Source organism: Leptonychotes weddellii, chromosome 5, assembly GCF_054177405.1.
Source record: "Leptonychotes weddellii isolate Sample4059 chromosome 5, ASM5417740v2, whole genome shotgun sequence".
NCBI classification, from domain to species: Eukaryota; Metazoa; Chordata; class Mammalia; order Carnivora; family Phocidae; genus Leptonychotes; species Leptonychotes weddellii.
The window spans coordinates 152609156-152620744 of record NC_138373.1 but is presented as its reverse complement, the minus strand read 5'-3'; the positions used below and the strand labels follow the sequence as shown (position 1 = coordinate 152620744).

Genomic DNA, 11589 nt, shown 5'->3' with positions numbered 1-11589 from the left:
ATGACCTGAGCCGAAGGCAGTCGCTTAACCAACTGAGCCACCCAGGCGCCCGAGATCCAGGATTTTTAGTTCAATGTTGTCAGAGAATGTATTTTGAAACTGATTTCTACACAAGAAATCAGGTCATGATCAGGCTCAGGTCATGATCCTGGAGTCCCAGGATCGAGTCCCGCATCGGGCTCCCTGCTCGGCAGGGAGTCTGCTTCTCCCTCTGACCCTCCTCCCTCTCATGCTCTCTGTCTCCCATTCTCTCTCTCTCAAAATAAATAAATAAAATCTTTAAAAAAAATAAAAATAAAAATAAATAAAAAAAATAAAAATCCTGGATCTCATTTTGATATTAATAATTGTTAAGTAATTTGTCATTATCTTTTATCTTCTTTCTATTCATCTACTTTTAAAAGATAACTCATCACTCTGTAGGAGTTGGCTTTTTCTGGTATGGCTTCCCTTGAAATACTACTGTTCACATAAAAATATAACTCATTTCAATGTAACATAAGACTTGGATTCTAAAGGGGCTTAGTCAGTGGATGACTAAAACAACCTTTTTATAAGATGGTCTTGTGTAGAATTCTACACAAGAAATTTCTACTACTACTGCTTTCTCCCCTAAGTGCCTTTTCCTGAGAATAAAGGATTGAGTTCATACCTTTGCATAATGATTTAGAGAGTATTTTAAGCTTGGCATGTTAAAACCTGGCTGACTCCATTAATATGTGGACAAACTAGCACATCAGAGCATTTTTAAAGTTCCAAGCCACAAGTTGTGCTTTAAATGAACATGGGCATGTATAAAATTAATATTTAAGCCTTAAATAGCACGGACATTCAAAATGCCCGTTGCCCTGGGTGACTGATTTTCAGTAAGGCTCTTGCTTGCCCTGCACATTTCTTCCTTTGCTTTAAACAGTGCCAAGAGCAGAGTCAGGAGAGGGTTTATTCCTTTGGCGCTCTGCTACCCTCTGCTTTCGGCAGGCAAAAACGCTGCTGTTTTACTTCTTAAACTCCTACCATATGGAAAGTTTCTATAAATAAATTTGGATTTATGATTGGACTTCTAAATTTGTAACCTCTACGATCCATGACTAAAGCCAATATAAATACCTATTTAAACATACAGACGGCGTACGAAGCTGTGGCACTATTTCAGTGAGTATGGTCTCCAGCCACAATATCTAAATTATCAATTCAGTTAATTTCTTCTGTCTCATTTGGCATGAATGAGGACTTCATTTTGTTGTCAAGCAAAAACTAGTGAGCTTGGTAGTTTTTAGTGAATCCACTTTGACTTTTTGTACCTGAATTGTTGGCATAATTATGTGGCAGATGTATTCATGAAAATGTAAAAGTGCATTAGATTTTGACAAACTAAATCACTTAAATGTACTAAAGGAACTGACTTTTAGAGGAATCCTTTTATAATTTATTTTGTAAATTTGAGTCAATTGGTATTTCAGTCAACAAGAATATAATGGGCACCTGTTATGTGCCAGACATGGTGTTAGGTCTTAGGGCACATTGAGTTGTATGAAAGATGGTTTCTGTTCAGAAAAGTAAGAGAAAAAGAAAAAGGGAAACCTGGGGACAATAAAATGTTTTATCGCTCTAATGGAAAAATGGACAAATGCCATGTGAGTGTGGTGGGGAGGCTAGTCGATTAACTCTGGGGAATTGGAAGGCTTTAGAAAAATATTTCAATTAGATCTTTAATAATAAAAATTATTTCTAACTGGCTATATTGTACTGAGTGCCTACTGTATACTAAGATTAGTTCATGTTACCTACCCGGAAAAAAGGAAGAGCATTTTATGCAGTAGGAAAACAGTGGAACTATCAAAGACTGTGTATCCCAGAAGTAAGAAGTATGGTACAGCTAATGGGGAAGGGAAGGGAGATCAGTGGCTGGGTGGGATCAGATTATGAAGGACCTCAGATACATAGTGCCTGTTCCTGCCACCATGTTTTTGTTCTCATTTCCTTGCCTGAAAAGCCTTTCTCCTCTCTTTGCTGATGTACCTATTTTTAAAGGTCCAGCTTTTATGTGACGCTTTCATCCCCTTTTCTCAAAGTTTATTATTTTTACTGAATGATTGTGCAAAAGAGTGTACCTCGTAAAAGGGCACACCATTTCTTGTAGTCTAGCCTGATCTCCCCAGCTAGTTTATTCTGAAGGACAGAGGATGAATCCTCTTTAGCGCCTGGTATAGTGCTCAGCACATTGTGGGAACTCAAGAGACACATAATGAATGGATGAATATGGAACATTTGTAGATATATCAACCATCGAAACAGCCCAGCTACAGTGGTTGAGATCACCTACATTTATTTAAAAGCCATTTCTTAACACCAGTAAGAGCAATTTTCAGAGCTACAGGTCAGTTGTGATTTAGACTTAAAATGACTTAATAAGAGTAATTATCTCAGGGTTGTTGAGGATTAAATTAGTACATTTTAAGCACTAAGAACATGCCTGGCATATATAATAAGTGCTCAGTCAAGTGTTAGCTATTATTTAACTCTACCTATTTGGGCCTTTTTGCCAGGGACAGAGCTCACCCCCTGTTGTAGGCATGAAGAAGATAGAAAGGAGATAAACAGCTTCATGCCTTTGAAACCAAATGCCCTTTAGGAACTGGAAGCACTGCTTATATTGCATGAACTTTTATTTTTCTGTTTGTGTTTTAGTGATCGAGGGGTATGATTGGCATGGAATTGAATTTCATCTGTCTGTGGGAGTTGTAAACAAGGTAGGTCCCAGGTTTATTTACTTTTTCCTGCTCCTTTCCTAAGCTGTTTTGTTAGTATTTTAAGTTCTGAACTAGAATAGATCAGATTGGATTATTGTTTAGGGAAGCACTCTCATAGCCCCATGATGGTTTGTCATCATTGATTATCTAATGTTGTGGACTATGTCTAGTATCTTGTTAGAATTTATTGAATACCAAGAAACAGCACAAGCAGTTAAAAATTTTGGTGGTTATAGAACAGAACCATGAATTCACACACATGCTTATACAAACCATGATCCAGTCCTTGGAGGGCAGAAGTTCTTATATTAGAGCCATTATGTAAACCAACTTGGGGTAATGGCTGACAGGCTAACTAATTCTTCTGGTCACTCTGACACTCAGTAGCTTATGTGAATGGTAGACTAAATGTAATAAGGGGCCTGTTTTGACAGTAGCCAGGCCATCATGGCAATTACAAAATTTTGTTACTGATGACAGAATCTGTCTATCTGCAACCACTAGAGTTTGATTTGACACAGCATGCTTGTGTTCCTGTCTTAAGCTCTGGGCTAAACAAAAATATACCAGATACGGCTTGGGTTCCTGTATCTGTCTTGTGTCAGATGCCCACAAAAAGCTATAGATGGCAGCTTCACACAGTTTTGCAAACCTATTTCTGTCAGAACATTTCCTGTCAAAGTAAGGTAGTGCTAGTTCACGTGTAGTTATAGTTTTCTGTGGTCTTAGGTTTGTGGAGATCCCATTGCTCATTGGTGCAGGAAACTTGGATCACTCAGGGAGTGAACTTGATAGCCAAAAAAAAAAAATAATGACACTACTCCCTACAATCCCCCCAGCCAGGAATCTTATAAACTTGTGTATAGGGTTCTGTGGGTTGATGACAGCCTTGGACTCTTGTTGCACCTGCACATAGAACAGCAAAAGTTTTTGAGACAGCTTGTCTCTCAGTCAGAAAGAACAGTAATCATAAATACATTGCTACAAGTAAAAACAGTTGAGTTACCTTTTTTTTTTAAATAAGCTTTATGTCCAATGTCAGGCTTGAACTCACGACCCTGAGATCAAGAGTTGCATGCTCTACCAACTAAGCCAGCCAGGTCCCCCTTGAGCTACTTTCTGTAGCAAAGGGAACCATGGTCCTTGGAATTGACACTACTGCCTAGGAAGTGAGGTAGGGAGGGTTGATGAAAATTTAACTTCTGCTTGTGGTGCCTGGGTGGCTCAGATGGTTAAGCGTCTGCCTTCGACTCAGGTCATGATCCCAGGATCCTGGGATCGAGCCCTGCCTCTGGCTCCTGGCTCGGCTGGGAGCCTGCTTCTCCCTCTCCTTTGCCTCTCCCCCTGCTCATGCTCTCTCTCTCTCTCTCTCTGTCTCAAATGAATAAAATCTTAAAAAGAAAAAAAAAAAGTTTAACTTCTGCAGATGAATCCCCTTCATTATTTATTTATTTATTTTTTAAAGATTTTATTTATTTATTTGACAGAGAGAGACACAGCGAGAGAGGGAACACAAGCAGGGGGAGTGGGAGAGGGAGAAGCAGGCTCCCCGCTGAGCCGGGAGCCCGATGCGGGGCTCGATCCCAGGACCCTGGGATCATGACCTGAGCCGAAGGCAGACGCTCAATGACTGAGCCACCCAGGCGCCCCGAATCCCCTTCATTATTATCTAGAGGCCTGAATGTTGGGGTCTGGTCTGGGTCGTCAGTCAGAAAATTCCCTTCTTTCTGTTTTCCTGCTTTTTATTGGGGTAGTAATAAACAGGAACTATTTCATGGAAATACTCTAAGAATTAATGGAAAGGAAAGCAACTAAAATTTACTGAACGCCTACTAAGGATTAGGCATGCTACTGTAAATGCTATTAGGCATGCTATTTTCACACTGTGTTCTTTTATTGAAATATATAAAGTTCATCGATATACTTTTTCAAGTCTGAGTGTATAACATCATGGATATTACTGCTTTGAGCTCTTTTGACCTTTATTGTAGCCATTTAGAGGAAGGAGAATTAGATACTGATACATGTTACTCCATTTATGTCTGCTGGAACCTTCTTTTATGAAGAAAAAAAGAAAATACCTACATGAGTTAGTGGAATTTTTTGTTCTTGTTTTTATCTAGAAAATAAAAACAGACTTGGCTACTAATTTAGCCAAAGGCAGAAAGGAGACTAGCAGGTCTGAAATTAGAGACACCTGCGCTGTTTTGGGAAGTTGAGACTCTTGACCCAGGCTTTGCTGAAGTTGATGCAGGGGAGGTCAGAGTAGGTTAATATTTTCATAGCTCAAAGCAAATGTGAATTGTGGTTGTTTATAGGTGCAGTTTCGCTTGATCTCTGTAGTTGCACATGGGTAAGTAAAATACAGTGCTGCTGTCTCGGACAGCTTCTGCAAAAGGCCCTCAACCAATGCAAATTAATCTTCTCCAAAAATAACAAAAAAATCCCCTATTTGGATGTTTGCTGGCTGAGGGAATTGACTGTTGTCATCTTGCTGGTAAAGAAATTGTCATACATTCTTTTAAGATGATTCTGGATTTGATTTTCTGCTTTTAAATTTCCTCTTGAAATTCTTCTCTGATAGGAGGTACCATCTCTACATCTCAGGCATATGCAATAATGTGGGATCAGAATAAATTGTTACTTCTCTCCTAGGTGATAGGAAATTAAGTTGGAGTATTCCTTCCCCTGATTCCACATTCTCTAAATCTATTGTCTTTTTACTCTTAAGATGGTAAGCTTTTGTGGTCTAAGCAAGGTTTATAGAGAGTAACCCAGTGACATTTTTATTTTCCTGTCTGTAGAATGAATTATTGTACTTTTTCTCTTTGCTGCTTCCTTTCTTCAGTCAGAGAAATTCTAATAATGAAATTCTCCCTTCTTGCTTCAGCAAACAAATACCACTTTTTAAGAAACAGCTTTATTGGTGTGTAATTTATATACTGCTAAATTTGCCTATTTGAAGTGTATAAGTCAGTGATTTTTAGTAAACTTGTAGAGTTGTGCAACCGTTACTACACTCCAGTGTTACAGTCCCAGCTCCCCCAAAAGATCCCTTATAAGACTCTTAATCGTAGGAGGGGCGCCTGGGTGGCTTAGTCGTTAAGCGTCTGCCTTCAGCTCAGGTCATGATCCCAGGGTCCTGGGATCGAGCCCCGCATCGGGCTCCCTGCTCCGCGGGAAGCCTGCTTCTCCCTCTCCCACTCCCCCTGCTTGTGTTCCCTCTCTCGCTGTGTCTCTCTCTGTCAAATAAATAAAATCTTAATAAAAATAAAATTAAATTAAATTAAAAAAAAGACTCTTAATCGTAGGAAACAAATTGAGGGTTGCTGGAGGGAAAGGGGATGAGAGGATGGAGTAACTGGGTGATGGACATTAAGGAGGGCACAGGATGTAATGGGTACTGGGTATTATATAAGACTGAGGAATTACTGACCTCTAGCTCTGAAACTAATAATACACTATATGTTAATTAATTAGATTGAAAAAAAGAGATCCCTTGAAACACTACTTTCTAGCTTTATGTCCTCTACAAATTTTGCTAAGTTCTGCATCAGGTTTAATCTTCTTCCTACAAAGCTTTCCCATTGCTTATTTCCCCCCCCTTATTTTTATATTAGTTGCTTATTGCAGGTCAAACATTTACCCTTTTGTCACTTTTATTCCATTTTCTTACCACTTTTTAGAAGTGTAACCTTGAAGAGTGCCTTTAGCTTTTATTTGAAATGTTCTTTTTTTTCCTTGAAAGACTTTATAATGGTTCAGGTCTTTCTTTTTTTTTAAAGATTATTTGACAGAGAGAGACACAGTGAGAGAGGGAACACAAGCAGGGGGAGTGGGAGAAGGAGAAGCAGGCTTCCCGCGGAGCAGGGAGCCCGATGCGGGGCTCGATCCCAGGACGCTGGGATCATGACCTGAGCCGAAGGCAGACGCTTAACAACTGAGCCACCCAGGTGCCCCGGTTCAGGTCTTTCAATAAAAAGTCTTGTATTGGGGCATCTTGGTGGTTCATTCAGTTAAGTGTCTGCTTTCGACTCAGGTCGTGATCTCGGGGTCCTGGGATTGAACCCCACATCGGGCTCCTTGCTCAGCGGGGAGTTTGCTTCTCCCTCTCCACCACTTGTGCTCTCTCTTGCATGTGCTCTCTCTCTCAATCTTTCAAATAAATCTTAAAAAAAATGTAAAATGCTAGAATATTGCCTGGCATTTATGTGTTAAACAACCCAATAGACACTAGCTACTTTTTTGTGTTACTCTTAGGCCTAGAGAGATTAAGTCTAATAGATATGGCTCCTTCTCTCAGGGTTCTACAGTCTACCTGAAGAAACAAACAAGAATCAATGTCCAGAGAACAGCATGATAAGTATTATGGTATTATAAGAGCACAGAGAAGGAGTATTTAAATTAAATAAAGGGGGGCACCTGGGTGGCTCAGTTGGTTAAGTGTCTACCTTCGGCTCAGGTCATGATCCCAGGGTCCTCGGATCTAGCTCCTAGCCCTGCATTGGGCTCCCTGCGGGGAGTCTGCTTCTGCTTCTCCGTCTCCCTCTGCCCCTCTCCCCTGCTTGTGTACTCTCTCTCTCTGTTTCAAATAAATAAATAAAATCTTAAAATTAATCAATTAAAGGTAATAAAGTTTATCATAAATGGGACCAGAGCTGATTTCTAAAGAATAAGTAGTTATTTCCCATTCAAAGTGATAAACCATTGAGACAATGGTAGAAGCATGAAAACCTTAATGGGTGAAAGCATGACATCAGTTGAGGTTAAGGGAATAAGAATGAAAAGTGTGGCAGGAAAAACTTAAAGGAAAGTGGGAGCCAGATCATAAATGACCTGTGTGATAAGCTGAGTTTGGACTTTTCCTGAAAGCTACAAGGAGCCACTGAAAACACAGAAACAGAGATAAGATGTGATGAAATATCAAAAAAAAAAAAAGATGTGATTAAATCTCCATGTTTGAAAGATCACTTGGATAGCAAAGTGAAAGGCAAATTAAAGAGGTGACAAGTCCAGTTAGAATTCTACTGAAGTCATACAGAGGGATAAAACTATACAGACTTCAACCCGTAGGTGTATACCTAAGAAATATGAAAACATGCATCCACACAAAAACTTGTACACAAATGGTCATAGCAGCATTATTCAGAAGAGCCAAAGAGTAGAAACAACCCAGATGTCCATTAACTGACTACATGGATTTTTAAAATGTGGTATATCCATACAGTGAAATATTATTCATCCTTAAGAAGGAATGAAGTTCTGACACCTGCTGCAACATAGATGAGCTTTGAAAACATGATGCTGAATGAAAGAAGCCACTCACAAAAGGGCACATCTTGTATGATTCCATTTATATGAAAAGTCTAGAACAGGCAGATTCATAGACAGAAAGCTCTAGAGAGAAGCCAGCTGCTATGTCATGACAACACTCAAGCAATCCTATGCAGAGGTCCATCTGGTAATGAACTGAGGCCTCCAGCAATAGCCAGTGAGAAATCGTGACCTGCTGCCACCAACCATGTGAGTAAGCTTAGAAATGGATTCTCCAGCCCCAGTGAAGCCTTCAGATAATGAGAGCCCCAGCAAACATGAGTGCAGCCTCATAGCCAGAATCACTGTTAAGCTGCTCCCATATTCCTGAGCCACAGAAACTATATGAGATAATGTTTATTACTGTTTTAAGCTGCTGAGTTTTAGAATAGTTTACTATGCTGAAATAGAGAACTAATCCTCCAACAAAACTTTTAAAAGTTCGGGGCGGCTGGCTGACTCAATCAGTAGAGCATTCCACTCTTGATCTCAGGGTTATAAGTTCAAGCCCCACGCTGGTTGTAGAGATTACTTAAAATCTTTAAAAAAAAAACTTTTAAAAGTTCAGGTGTACTAGAATATTCATTTACCTTACTTACCAAGCATCTGAACATTCATGTACAGAGCAGAATTCTCCAATTAACAAATACCTATATATACAAAGAAATAACCAGGTAAATGATTCCCTTTAAAAACAAGTAATAAATAAACAGGAAACCAAAAATAATATAAGAGCTTTTTTTTTAATTTTTATTTTTTTAAGATTTTATTAGAGAGCACAAGCTCGGGAGAGAGACAGAAGGAGAGGGAGAAGCAGACTCCCCACTGAGCCAGCTGAGCCACCCAGATGCCTGGCATTTTTACATTTGTTATGTCATCTAATCTTCATAAAAACCCTTTAAATTAGGTACTGTTACTATCTTCCTTTAAAAATGAAGATATCAAAGCACAGAGAGATTGAGTAGTTTGCTGAAAGGTACACAAATAGCAAATGGTAGAGCTCGGATTTGGTAGTGCTCGGATTTGAACTTACACACTCTGAGTCCGGAGTCTGTGTTCTTACTTGTACTGCTATGCTGCTGCCATGGAGTCTGACACATAGATGTTTAATAAATATTGATGGGTGAGTGAATACTCACTGTTTCTGCACACAGAACGTTGCTTACTTGGTTCTTGCCAATAGGATGTTTGTCCTTGGGGTTATAAGGACAGGAAGATAGAGGTTTGAGTCACAGTGGTCTGAATCCCTATTCTGCTCCATGACTTCTGCTTCTTGACTCCTTTCTTTTCTTTCTTTTACCAAAGAGAATGATTCTTTTTTTTTTTTAGGATTTATTTATTTATTTTAGAGAGAGGAGAGAGAGAGCACGAGTGCAGGGCAGAGGGGCAGAGGGAGAGGGAGAGAGAGAGAATCTGAAGCCGACTCCCTGCTGAGCACGGAGCCCAGCGCCGTGCTAGATCTCACGACCCTGACCGAGATCACCACCCGAGCAGAAACCAAGAGTTGGGCGCTCAACTGACTGCACCACCCAGGTGCCTCACCAAAGAGAATGATTCTGTTATTCTGCCTTAATCCTTACGTAGTACTTAGATTCAGATTCCTGAGTTTTGTGTCTTGGATTATTTTCTGCCCCAACCTTTTATTTTGATGACATTTAAACCTTCAGAAAAGTGTAAAGAATGGTACAGTGGTCACCCATATACCCTTTTGACTAAACTTACCAATTTTGAACATGTTGCCACATTTTTGTGTTCTCTTTTCACACACACATGCATATTTATATTTTGCTGAAACATTTAAGGGTTACTTGCAGACATCATGACACTTTACTCCTAAATGTTTCGGCATCCATTTCCAAAGAATAAGGAGATTTCTCCTACACAACCATAATAAAACTGTATTACAGTTTTACACTCAGGAACTTTAGTATTGACGTATTATCATCTAATATACTGTCTGTATTGTATATTTCCTTGGTTTTAATAATGTCCTTTATACCTTACTTTAAAGCTTTGAAATCTAGAATTCAGTCAAGAATTACATTGCATTGGGCGCCTGGGTGGCTCAGTCGGTTAAGCGTTTGCCTTCGGCTCAGGTCATGATCCCAGAATCCTGGGATCGAGTCCCACCTCGGGCTCCTTGCTCCGCGGGAAGCCTGCTTCTCCCTCTCCCACTCCCCCTGCTTGTGTTCCCTCTCAGGCTGTCTCTCTCTCTCTTTCAAATAAATAAAGTCTTAAAAAAAAAAAAAAAGAATTACATTGCATTTAGTTGTCCTGTCTCTTACCCCAAAACAGTTCCTAAAGCCCGGTTTTAGGAAGGGAGATGTCTTTAATGACGTTGACATTTTAAGAGATGAGTTGTTTTGTAGACTGTCCTTCAATTTGAATATAGCTTTTTCCTCTTGCGTTGCTTCAGGATAAATATTGTGGGCAGGATGTTTTGTCTTAATGCTAAATATTAGGAGGTCTTCGATGGTAGTTTCATTAATGGTGATGTTAAATCTCACATTTGGTTAAATTCCTATCTGCCAGATTTGCCCATTATGTAGGTGCCTTTTTCCCTTTGTAATATATAATTGATTAGAGTAATACTGATTTTTTTTTTTTATATCTTTTGTACAGAAGTACCATGTGGTTATCACAATAGAAATGCTGCCTAAGTGACAAACTAAACAGGATAACAATGTTTAAAAGTTGAATATTATGTGCAAGGTGATATGTACAAAATGGAGTTCACAGTTCATTTAATTTGAGCTTCTTTGTAATGTGAACTTTAAGTGCAGAGTTTAAATACTTTGCTGAAGAGCCTTGGGATGAAAATCTAGTTTTTTTGGGTCATAGGAATTTTTGCTGGTAACCTTTTCATAGTTGCACTGTAGTGGAGTATTAATATTTTTCATAGTTTTCAGACAGATTCTTTCCTGCTTTTATTTATTTATTTTTTAGGTGGGGGAGGGGCAGAGGGAGAAGGCAGAGGCAGAGGGAGAGAGAGAATCTTAGGCAGATTCCATGCTCAGCACAGAGCAGGGCTTAATCCCCTGACCCTGAGATCGTGACCTGAGCGGAAATCAAGAGTTGGACACTCAACCGACTGAGCCACCCAGGCACCCCTCTTTTTGCTTTTAAAATCTCCTCCTCCCATCTATTTATGTGTGCCTTGAAACAATACAGCTTTTAGTGAGAGCTCTGGAGTTAATCTGGGTTTGAACCCTTGCTCAGCCACTTAATCACTAAGTGATCTTGAACAGGTTATTTAACTTCTCTGTACTTCAGTATTCTCCTCTGTGTAATGGGGAAAATAATAATGCCCTCATAAGCTTGCTGCAAGGATTGAATAAGCAGTGGCTACTGTTTCTAATCATAAGTATTTAGTAAGTGTTATATATTCTTTTCAGTCTGTTAAAACTTGTCAGGTATTACTCAGTGACTTTTCCCTTAAATCTGTACAGTAGACATGTATACATAAACACATAAATGTACTTGTAGACTTTGTTCAAGGAAATAATCTTAGACATTTCTTCTATAA

At 39.3% G+C, this 11589-nt stretch overlaps 1 protein-coding gene across 1 annotated transcript in view; it reads left to right on the top strand.

The window, feature by feature from the left end:
* The window catches only part of MRTFA (myocardin related transcription factor A), a 196815-nt gene that overhangs the window by 31143 nt on the left and 154083 nt on the right, over window positions 1-11589 (top strand). Inside the window, exon 2 of the mRNA XM_031024397.2 lies at window positions 2689-2750. The gene's annotated coding sequence lies outside the window, so the exon portion shown is untranslated. The remainder of the gene's footprint in view (window positions 1-2688; window positions 2751-11589) is intronic.